This window comes from Haplochromis burtoni, unplaced genomic scaffold (assembly GCF_018398535.1).
Source record: "Haplochromis burtoni strain Fernald_Lab_line unplaced genomic scaffold, NCSU_Asbu1 Contig_587, whole genome shotgun sequence".
Classification (NCBI taxonomy): Eukaryota; Metazoa; Chordata; class Actinopteri; order Cichliformes; family Cichlidae; genus Haplochromis; species Haplochromis burtoni.
The window spans coordinates 147,703-160,202 of record NW_024582948.1 but is presented as its reverse complement, the minus strand read 5'-3'; the positions used below and the strand labels follow the sequence as shown (position 1 = coordinate 160,202).

General features: G+C 40.6%; 1 protein-coding gene across 6 annotated transcripts in view; it reads left to right on the top strand.

The window, feature by feature from the left end:
* LOC102289180 (disks large-associated protein 1) overlaps positions 1–12,500 on the top strand; it is a 168,299-nt gene that overhangs the window by 130,369 nt on the left and 25,430 nt on the right. The gene's annotated exons all lie outside the window — the stretch shown is intronic.

Genomic DNA, 12,500 nt, shown 5'->3' with positions numbered 1-12,500 from the left:
TTTGCACTATTTGCCTATTTGCACTACTCTGCCTGGTTTACACTCAATGTCATTTACCCTTACCTGAATATTGTATATTGTATAGCTTTCTTGTTAATTTGTATTGTATTTATTTAAATTTTTACTTTTTAATTATTTTATTTGCATTTTTTAATCACTCTCTTATCACTCTCTTATATTTAAATGTTGCTATTTCATCTAGGGTTTGAGAGTAACGAAATTTCTATTCTCTGTATGTCCTGTACATGTGGCAGAATTGACAAATAAAGTTGACTTTGACTTTGACTTTGACATAACAGCTAGCCTTAGCAGCATGAACTAGCCACATAGTGAACAGATTAATAAACACTCCACTTCTACACAAGCTGATTCCCTAAATGACAAAAGGTTCAAGACTGTCCTTTCCAGGCAGGAATTAATGTGTACTCATAGTAAGTGACGCATACAACTTAAACCATGCCTAGACGTCCACTGTCAAGTCAGTTTGCAAGGTGCCTCTTGCTACTTGTTAGCTTACCCTCCATGCTCTGGATCATGTGCCCAATAGCTAGTGATGGCACATTTGAAGCTGCTTCAGAAACACTGTGTCGAGGCTTGGTTTGTCTGATCAGAGTCACGTGACCAGTGACGTCCAAATTTTCATTCGGCACGTCACTGCTTCAGTACCTGATTTAATGGTTTATAAGGAAGTAAATGTATAAGGAAGTTTATAAGGAAGTGAATCATTGGCAGGATTTGTGCAACACACACACACATAATACATGTTAAAAGCACCATATCAGCCTGATATCAGACAGAACTGTGACATGATATCAAACATGAGTTGTAAATAATTCAGCTCTATAAAGTGGGCAATTATAATGAAGCAGTTTATTTTAAGTTGTAGATTTAAGCTGCTCTTCATATTTTTGGCCATCAGATGTCCCCAAAAAGTACTGTGTTGAAAGCTTTATGTAATGAACCGTTTTTCAATACAAGCTTCAATGCTTCAGAAAGCTTCATTTGGCCATCACTACCAATACTGCAACTGCGCTCTCTTGAAAAACCTGAAGTAGGAAAACTAAATGTATAACAACTGAAACGTGGAGTATGTAGAAGAACCATGGAAACAGAGCTACGTTAACAGATGTTAACAGACAAGCTGACGAAGAACAAATGACAACTCACACCATAAATACACACAAGGGTGACAAGGAAAGAGGGAACACACGGAGAACAGAGCTGGGGTGAATAAACATAATGACCCAGGAGGAAGCAAAACTGAACACACTGAACACAGAGAGATACAAACATGGATACAAGACACAGAGGGGCGAGAGACACACGTGTGACATGACAGACTATTACACTCAACCCATGGGCGAGAGAGAGAGAGACATGACGGGCTGGGGAGAACATACATGAACGCACAACACAGAAAGTGGAGACATGGAATGAAACATGGGAACGGGAGGTTTTAGGACTTCTTGATAACAATGAATTTCAAGCGCAGTCCAGCCTAGAAGAAATAAATGCATGAACTAGTTTTTCAGCGTCACTCTGAGACAGGATGTTTCATATTTTAGAGATATTGTGCAAATGGAAGAAAGCGGTCCTACATATTTGTTTAATATGCACATTGAAGGACATATGTAACTCCGAAATGACAACACAGGCACGGCTTCTTCAAGACGGGTGCTTCGCTGCATTTATTGAACGCCGTGAAAACTACAAACATAAAACACAAAGGCTTTAAGCACTTCAGTCTATCAAAAGTAACTCTTGTGTTTTAACAACAAAAAAAAAATTACCTCGTGGCCGCCTGCCACTTCAGAGGTCCTGGAACAATAACTTTACAGTCCTGTGCATTCTAATTGAAAACATTTTTATGTTTTCAATTAGAATGCACAGGATAATTAGAACACCATACATTACAAATTTTCACAGTATTACAATACAATTATATCAACTACCTTGAACAGCTGGTAGACTAACCAGGCTTTTGCAGATAGCTCGCTGAACTCCTTAGCATGATTATTAAACGTGGGCTCACAGCCTATATTATCACACCCCAAACCTCGCGATAATAGCGGTGTAACAAAAACTTGTTCTTTGTGACAAGATAAACATGTCTCTTGTACAAGAAGACGCACCTTTACAATATTGTCCACAGAAATGTACAAACAAGAACATTTTAACTGCTGGAACTATCTATTAAACTTCTTTATACATAAGCCATCTCTGTGACACTTACAACGTATCCTGGTCAAAAATTAAGATTCCTCACAGTGTTATTGGAGGGCAAAATAACACTATCCAAAGTAAACATCTGGTTAAATAACATATTTCTAAGATTATATTAGAAGTGGTTAATAAAAAGGATGGCTAAATTGATGTTTTGTACTAGTAAAAGAAAATTTTGTTACAAATGTTTTTGCTTTGTTTTGCTCTTAGCTATAAAAGAGCTTTTATAACCCATTTCCAGTACCAGAGATAGGATTTTGTTTAGGGTATCCTTTAATTTGATTGCATTGCATTGTATTGATTGCATTGTATACTACTGTAGATTTTAATACCTCGCAAAACACCAGATCTGTCAATACAACATTCACTATGTATATTTTGAAGTGCAGAGGAGAAATAAATATCCACGTATTTTATCCCCTACTAGCCCTAATCTACATTTTCTTTTTTATATTCAATGTTGTTTGTTGTATTCCTAAACATGTAGAAGAAAGAAATCCAGATTATCCGAAGTCATGGATCAACCAAAAGAACTGGCTTCTAACAGCAAGAGGCTAAAGATAAGAAATAAGAGAGATAACTCTTTATTGTCATTGCACAGTCACACCTAGTACAATAGTGCAATGAAATAGGAAAACTGTCCTACGTTGGCACTACGTACAACACAAGTAACTTAATAAATAAAAAGAAATAAAATGAATGAGTGTATGACAGTACTAGCTTAATAAATAAAAAGAACAAGTGAATGAATAGAAAGAATGAGAGTATGCTTCTAAAAACAAACATCAGTGAACGTTTAGCATTCTGCTGATACATTGAAAACCATCTGATGAAGTGCCCTGACCCCATCTAAAAGCAACCCGAAAAATCTGTGCTGAAATACGCTTTATCCAAACAGAAGTGGAAGAGCGGAGACAGGCTCACTGCTCTGAAAAGCTGACCCAACAAAGTCAGGGAAGAGGAGGGAGGCTTTTCTTTCTGTAAATTTACATGTTCCATGATTGTAGTGATCAAACAAATAGGACTACACATACAAGTAGTAGAAACTAATTTCTTCTGCTTCTTGTATCTGGATTCAACCTTAGAAAGAGAATCAGGAGCTTGGTCATTTGGGAGGGGCTCAATCTTCAATGAAACCTGCAGCTTCAGAATCTGTGAGGTGTTGGCTTTCAGCACCCAATGGTGTGTCCATGTACATGCCATCAGGTAAACGGGGGGATCCGTGCTTTGTGTGTACTTCTTTGTGTGGAATCCGTTTATCTGCCCTCATTTCCTGTTTTAGCTGTTTGGCGACTAAAATCCAGAAATCGATTTTTTAAACCCAGCCTTACTAGAGACTGTGCTGGCCATTCTATGTTTTCAAGCTTACCATCTTGTTCTTTTTTCCTGAGGTTGTTCTGGCATAGCTTGGACTTGTGTTTTGGGTCATTATCTTGGTGTAAGTTGAACCCCTGACCAACTGGTGCACACCAGAGGATACTGTATGGTGTTGCAGAATGCTGTGGTAGCTGTTTTGGTTCAGGGTGCCTCTCACTCTGTACAAGTCACCAACACTGGATCCAGTAAAACAGCCCCACACCATAACACTTCTTCCTCCATGTTTGACAATTGATGCCATACAGTGTGAAACCTTCCTTTCGCCTACTCGACGGTGTACAAAGATCCTGCATGATGAACCGAAGATTTTAAACTTTGATTCATCAGTCCATAATACCTTCTTCCAGTCTTCAGTAGTCCAATAGCAGTGTTTCATGGCCCAGACAAGCCTCTTTGTCTTATTGTGACATCTTACCAATGGCTTTCTTGCTGGAACTTGTTTTGTCAAACCTGCAGCTCGAAGTTGCAAGTCGAGCTTCAACATGCAACAAGAAGAAATAGGAGTGAGACAAAACATTTTGTCAAAATAGCCTGTTTCAGTTTAAGCGTTGTTTTCAATAAATTGCAGGCTCAAAAAATGTTTTGTCTCACTCCCATTTCTTCTTGTTGCATGTTGAAGCTCTACTTGGAACCTTTTTAAGATCCAACCATGCAAAATATGATTTTTTGCCATTTTTCTAGTGGTCTTAAACTTTTGATCGGGACTGTATGATGGTTTGTCTTTCTTCCATTGTTAATTACCTTTTTTACGCCATTTTTGCAGTGTAATACTGCTTTACTGATGCTTACGGGGGTATGGTATCTATGTTTTTTCCAACACTGTTTTTATGCAGAAAGAGGAGGTTGTAAGTAATCTGGAAAAGTCACTTTGTCTATCACTACAGCTGTCTTTCTCTTTGGCCTTTCCAAGCTTTGCCATGATCCTATCTTTCAGGTCAGTTCCTCTCGCACTCAACGATCATTCTTCCATTGCACTTGGGGCTTGGTACCCAATCTTGGGTGGGGACGATGGTGACGAGTCCCCCCTGACCTGCAGTCCTGGCTCACCATAGCATATGTGCTGTACCTCGTCAATCTCTAGTGAGAGCAGTTCTTTTTTCTGAATGTTGGAACACTGAGCTACTACTTCAATCTGGATGCTGGGTATCGAAGATTCCATTGGTCCCTTATCCTAGTCATGTAACCCCTTCCACTGGGGTTACTTGCGTAGTAGCATTCCAGCAGCACCCTATATTCATCTCTTGCCCACGTATGCCTTCTTGTTCTAGTAGCCCACTTCTCAGCCCATTTCGAGGTTAGCCAGGCGGCTAATTCTAATGACTGCCTGACAACTGAGGTCAGTGATGTCATCAGAGAGGGACCGGCGATCAGCATTGCAGAGCATGACGTTCGAGCAGCGCTCATGAGAGTGAGCACAAGGAAAGCGGCTGGGCCAGACGGCATCACTGTCTGCTGCGGTGCTGTGCTAACCAGCTAGCAGGTGTGTTCACTTCGATTGTCAACGAGTACCTGGCTAAGTCTGTGGTCCCCACATGCTTCAAGAGATCTACTATCATCCCTGTCCCCAAGAACAACAAGCCCTCATGCCTGAATGACTACCGGCCAGTTGCACTGACCTCGGTGGTTATGAAGGTGTTCGAGAGGCTGTTGAAGAAAACCATCTCCTCTTTCATCCCAGACACCACAGATCCCTTCCAGTTCGCCTACTGACCCAACAGATCCATGGAGGACGCCATCGCCCACGTCCTGCACACCACCCTCAGCCACGTGGACAAGAAACAGGGTAACTATGTGAGAATGCTGTTTGTTGATTACAGCTCAACACAATAGTGCCTGGTAGACTGTTCACAAAGCTGAGGGATCTGGGACTTAACAGCCGTCTGTGTGCATGGGTGTTGGACTTTCTCACTGGCAGAACTCAGGTGGTGAGGGTGGGCAGGTGCTTCTCCAACAGCATCACCATCAGCACGGGAGCGCCACAGGGGTGTGTCCTCTCCCCAATGCTCTATTCCCTCTACACTTCAGACTGTGTGGCCACCCACAACTCCAAAACCATTGTGAAATTTGCTGACGACACATTGGTGTTGGGCACCATCTCCAACAACAATGAGGTGGCCTACATGGATGAAGTGAAGAATCCGGCATCGTGGTGCCGGGACAACTACCTCCAGCTGAACGTCGGGAAGACCAAGGAGCTGGTGGTGGACTTCAGAAGTAGTCAGCACAGAGACTACAAGCCCATTGTAATTAATGGAGCTCCAGTGGAGTGTGCAGTCCTTCAAGTATCTCAGTGTCCACATCTCAGATCTGACATGGTCTGCCCACATTCAGGTCCAGACAAAAAAAGCTAGGCAGCACCTGTACCACCTACGACAACTGAGGAAGTTCAGAGTCTCTCCAGTGATCCTCAGGACTTTCTATACAGGCGCTGTGGAGAGCATCCTCACACAGAACATCACATCCTGGTATGGAAATAGCTGTGTCAAGGATACAGATTTTGAAGGACCCGTCCCATCCCAGCAACGAACTGTTCCAGCTTCTGAAATCAGGCAGAAGGTTCGACACCATCCAAACAAGAACAGAGAGGCTTAAGAGGAGTTTTTATCCTCAGGCCATTCGTGTGTTCAATCAGCCCCCCCATCATCCTTAAGTGACTGAGACAGGACTCATTACCACATTCTCATATCATCCTGAATCCTTCTGGCCTCGCTATAGCACAAGACACTTTAACACCCTCCTCACGCAATGTACACAAGCTGTAAATTTCCAGATTGTTTTATTTTGTTCTATTTCTATTTATATAATGTACATAACTTACCCACTTGCAGCACATAATGTCCTCCTTATATATACTCGTGTTGGTTCCTCAACACGTGACGTGGACCTTGTTACCTTGTTAATCCAAGCGAGTATGGTTTCATTTTTCTGTCTCTCACTCATGTCCAAGGTAGGTTTGGTGAGCATGGAAGATCTGGCCTAGGGACCCTTACTGGATGCAGACGCTAGCTGGGAGTTGAACCCACGACCCACCCAAAAGGCTTGTAGTCTTACCACTGTGCTATCTATCAGTATTTTGTTTGTTTGTTTTTTGTTCTTTTTTGTTTTTACACCTAAGTAACATGGATAAAAGGAAGATAGGTACGAATTATACTGGACCAAACAGCTGTGAACCAGTCCATCTTTTACAGTAAAAAAGTTCCAGGGTCTTTTTGGCTTCAGGCTTGGAACATTGGTTTGTACTTATGTTTACAAGTCACCGAAATTGTGGCTTTCCTGTTGTGTTTAGCGTATTGCTGCTGATAATCATGTGACTACCGGCGAAAATAATGCAGAAAATCGGTACGGTAAGCCAATTTCTGTCTTAGCGCATTTGCGCAGCTATGTGTTTTTGTGGTTGTGGCTCATTCACTGAACTTTGGTCAGAGCATGATGAAACTTGGTGTTTGGAGTCAGTAATAGCTCTGCATGATAACTAGCCTTTCTTTAGCCGGTTACATGAAGTTTGAAGAATTTCTTGTTTGGTTTTGTTTGTTTAGCGGACTTGTGCGCATTTACGCAACTGCTCGTTTAATCATGGCTTGTTTTCGTTGTGTTTGGTGGTTGTAGAAATAGTTTATATGAGATTTTGGCTGAGATTCAGAGGTCTCTGTGGATACCACACGTGGGACTTAAATTTCTCACCCCACATTATAACCGATTAAACTTGATCTCCTCCTTTTTGCCCCTGGTACCGGGGCGTGGGGCTTAAGTGGCTAACAGAGCCAACTGGATCCCCTAAATTGAGGTCAAAAGTTCAAATTTTCTTATTTTTTTTCCTGAATGCTTGCAGCAAAGTTGTAAGTCTTAAGGCAGAGAATTAAGTACACAAATAGTAGGCTAGTGTTGTTTTCTGAGCCCAAGACCAATATATCCAGACCCACAGGTCATCATCTATGTGTATTATGTCCTTCATTAGCCAGTTCTTTGACTTAGTGTTGCAGAATTCCCTCCTTTTGATCCAAGGATCAAATATTATTGTTAAATATTATTTTTGCACAATTTCTATGTGCTTTATATATCCAGGTTAAATTCTTACTGAGATAACAGATGTATTTTTCAAGATCGACCACAGATTTCTAAGAGCAAATATTGTCGACTGTAGTGAAGTGCAGAAGATAGTGATAAGGGTTTCATTTCAATTCAGTGACCATGAGAACTTTTACCATGTGAACATGTAGTTGAAGATTTGACATTTTGGAGGATTTTAAATTTTTTTAAATTATAAATAAAATGTCTTCACAGTTAAACTTGTTCCTTTAAATTGGCTGCATTTTCCATCCAATCTACCAGTCTCCAACGGGAAATGTTAAGGTTATTTTGTCAGTAACATACAAGGATGTATAAAAGGACTACATTCCTTATACTACCTATAAACTACAAGGCATAATCTCAAGATTTTGCCTTCAGTTAATGACTGATCAACATGAAGAACTAACCAGAGAAAGGCAACAACTTAACTTGGTCATACTTTAAGCTTTTCCAATAATTTCAAAGAGAACACAGACTGAGGACAGTCGTATTGCTATAATCCTGACCACTGTTATTAAAGTTGCTATTTTAAGGTTGTTGCTCATGCTCACAGCACTCCAGCTGAGACCAGTATATTGGTGCTGTTAAAATTTATTCTGACATAAACCTGATTAGCATGCTGTGGACTAACAGTATGAAGCATCTGAGACTATCTGAAAAAAATATGTCAATAGAGTTGCCAATTTAACCAAGGCAAATTTCTGACATTTTGAAACTATTCCAAATTAAATGAAATCAAAAACAGATTAAATCAATGAATGAACCACACAAAATGAAATGAAGGCGTTTTTAACTCTATTCTTGGCAGTGATTGTTTCCATGCTTGACACTATTGCAACGCAACAAAGCAGCTGTTACAAATAGTTGAAATGACAAAAGGTTTTGATGAGTGACAGGGTGGGAGTCATAGAAAATTTCAAGGTTTTACGAGGCTTCATCTGGTCATCAAAAAACCCAAAGGGCACACAGCAAGAGGGAGAACACAACAAAAAGCAATAAAAAATGAAGAAAATTTATACACACACAGGATAATCAGGGAATAGGCAACAGGCACGAACACAGCTGAAACTATCACAGATAATGAAACTGGGGAAAATGGAACTAAACCCAAAGCACACAGGACAAGAGATATAAGACAGGAAATAACTAACATTGAAATCGAGATTAAGACACACATGCTTGACACAAACAGACGTCAAGACTCAGTGAGAAGACAAATTAGAAGGAACCGAATGAAAATACAAAAGAAATAAACAAACCTATCAACTAAACCAAGAACAGAACAAACGGCACAGAACACATGGATCACAAGCAGAACAGAAGCCTACGATCTGAGCAAGAGCAAATGCCAACAACTGAGCAACATGTTATTGTGTGTGTATATGGATAATAGCAAACAGTGAAATACATTTCTTGCACACCTCAATAAATTTTTTTCACTCAAATTAAACTTTTTGCTCAAAATAATTCTCCAGTCTGAATGATATTCCAATGTCTGGGATATGCTGGTAGTGTGGATCAGTGAATCAATGTCTCAATCACTCTTGGCATACAGCTTGATGTCATCCATGTACAGGAGGTGGCTGAAAACTGCTCCATTGCGTAGTCAGTATCCATAGTCAGTCTTTGTAATGATGTCACTGAGAGGGTTCAGGCTTATGCAGAACAGCAGTGGAGACAGAGCATCTCCTTGGTCGATCCCGCACTTAATGGTGACTTGTGCTATGGACTTGACGTTGGTTTCAAGTGTTGTACGCCACATCCCCATTGTATTCCTGATAAAGGCTCTTAGGGTCCTGTTGATCTTGTACAGTTCTAGGCATTCCAGGATCCAGGTGTGCCCCACACGAGTCATAGGCCTTCCTGTAGTCAATCCAGGCAGTGGCAGTGGTTGGCCGCTATGATGCCTGACAGGAGCTTCCATGCAGTCCTGAGGCAGGTTATTGGGCAGTTTTTGGATTGGACCAGTCCCTTCTGGGGATCCTTGGGGAACAGGACTGTCTGGCCTTCAGTCAGACATTCTGGGTGTCTCTTGTTGATTAAAAGCTGGTTCTTTTGTGCTGTCAGATGCTCATGGAGTGCAGTCAGCTTCTTTTACCAGCAGGTGTGAATCAGGGCCTGGTGCTGTCCAACTCAAACTGGAGACCCTTTCTTGGATGTCTGCCACTGTGATAATTTCTGTTTAGGGAGGTTGCTGTGGTGTACTCTAGTCTCCTTCTCCATGGAGGGTACTGCTCCTTGTGGCGGTTTATCTTGTAGCCAAGCATCTCACTGATCACTGCTGCCGTGGTATAGATCAGCTGATTGGTTTTGGTGATGGTCACAGTAGGGATTGTCCATAGTGCTGCATTCACACATTCTAGTAGACCTTCAGAGAGTACTTCACATAGTCTTGGTAACCTGCTCCATATTGCCATCTTTGCAATCATCCTCTCTTTCAGGTCAGTTTCTCTCACACTCAATTCTCCTTCTTCCATCGTACTTGTCGCTTTGGTACCCAATCTCGGGTGGGGGTGATGATACCCCCCCCCTCCCCCCCCATCCTACCTCCCCTTTGCCATAGTATTTGTTTTGTACCTTGTCGATCTCCAGCTGTGATAGCAGTCCCTTCTTCTGAATTTTGGAACACTGAGCTAGTAGTTGTTTCGTCGTCAGACATGATATTGTGTATCAAAGATTCCACAGGTCCCCTGTCCTCTTCATGTAACCCCTTCCGCTGGTGTTACTTGTGTAGTGACATTCCGACAGTGCCCTGATTTTATCTCTTGCCCACCTATGCCTTCTTGTTCCAGTAGTCACAGTTAGAGCAGGGCGATATGACCAAAAATATTTGTCACGATATACATTTGAAAATTTGCGATAATGATATAACTGATGATATAATTGACACTAGACAAAATACTTTACAACTCCACAACTTTATTAGTGCAAAAAAAAAAAAAACAACATCAATGTATTTTCACTTAAGGGAAGAGCAGCTTATTTCTTCTGCACAACACTTTTGTACCAGGTCATCTTTTCTCCTCTCTCTCTGGACGTAACATCTTCTGAGATGACATCAGAAGATATCACGACTTATCATCCTCTTTCTTTCTGACTTTTCTACATACACAATTTAAAACAAACTTTAAAATGACTGTATAACATCTTCTTTTCCATGTTATTCTTAGCATGACTTTTCAGTAATTCCATCACATTTGAACTTTCAGTCACATGTGTATATCCTTCTGTTTTATTCAGTTTATGCAATCTTACTTCAGTTGCATGTATCATTACCTTATTTTCACATGAACATGAGAAAACACTCAGGTAACACACCAAAAGGTTTCTAAAGATGGGCACCGCCCTGAACTCTTATATACGACCTGACCAAACTCAGACAAAGGAAATTCCACAGCACATCACGTAGCTCTATACCTCCCAGTTCAGCTCATCCTCAAACCCTTCCTCCAAAAGGGAAATTTACAACCACCCGTCACCTCCCTTACATGTGGCACCTGGATGTCTCTAACCTACATACAATGGCCCCACTGTGAAGGTGTAATCAGCACAAGGCCCACTTGTGATAACATCCTACATATCTATAACTTTGAGACAAAGAGATTTTACTATTACTGAAGTGATATTGTTCAAACATGTGATCAATGCATAGAGTATGGAAATCTGCCACTACAACACACACCCACACACATACAGGCACACATACCTAGCCTCCATGGTCAGACTATCAGTAAGAGTAAGAATCATTTTATACATGATATTTTCTTATTTGTTCTATTGGTTAAACTTACGGCTGATTGTATTTTATCATTATATTTTTATTTCCAAGACCTATTCCACCAACTTACAAGTGTGAGATCTTATTGGGGTGGCTGTAGCTCAGGTGGTAGAGCAAGTCACCTACTAACCGGAAGTTGATTTGATCGTCTTCTACAGACAATCCAGTTTGCATGCCAAATAGCCTTGGGCATGATACTAACCCCAAGTTGCTCACTGATGCATCCATTGGAGTATGAATCCATGCAAATGTTAGGTAGAAAGCACTTGCATAGAAAAAAAGAGGCAAGTTGTGTAAAGCCCTTCGATTGCTCAAATAGAGTAGAAAATTCCTATATAAGAACCAGTCCATTTACCATCTATTGTGATGGAAGAGTCTGATAATTCTGGCTAAATATACTAAGGCAATATTTTCTCAGTTATAACTAGAATAGGTATAACACAGTATGAAATGGTGTTCTATGTTCTAAAACCTAGTTTCAGTAGCTGGGGATTAGACTGTTGTGCCCCCACCCTAACTGCTCCCCTAGTGTGTGTCAAGCATAAATATCTACCACTGCATGTTTTTAAGGAAACGTTGTTCTTACATAAACTAACTTAAGATGACTGGTCATTTAATTATCCCTTGTGATTACATAATTATTGGTCAGTTACATATTTTGGAGGTCTATTCACAATGCATATCTCCCTGCACACTATTTATAGTTTATCAAAAACTAAACTGATAGCTCTAGATCAGTACCCTTGCAAAACTGTCACAAAAAGTTTTCATGAAAACTTTGTTGTGTTGTTTTGTCACCCAGCATTGAACCTGTGACATTAAATCCATTGTGTGGAACGTGTAATAAAGCAGAGGTTTATTTATGCATCACTTAAACAAATCTGTTTCACACAGTTATAAGGACACATGTTCCTGTCCACAAGTCCACAACATGTCCTTAGGTTTAATATTCATCTACCCCAGCCACTCTCAGTTGGCTACACATAAATGGTACCCTTACTTTACACCGGCTTTGTTCTTTCATTTTTCTTTTAATTTTTACTTCCGAGTATAT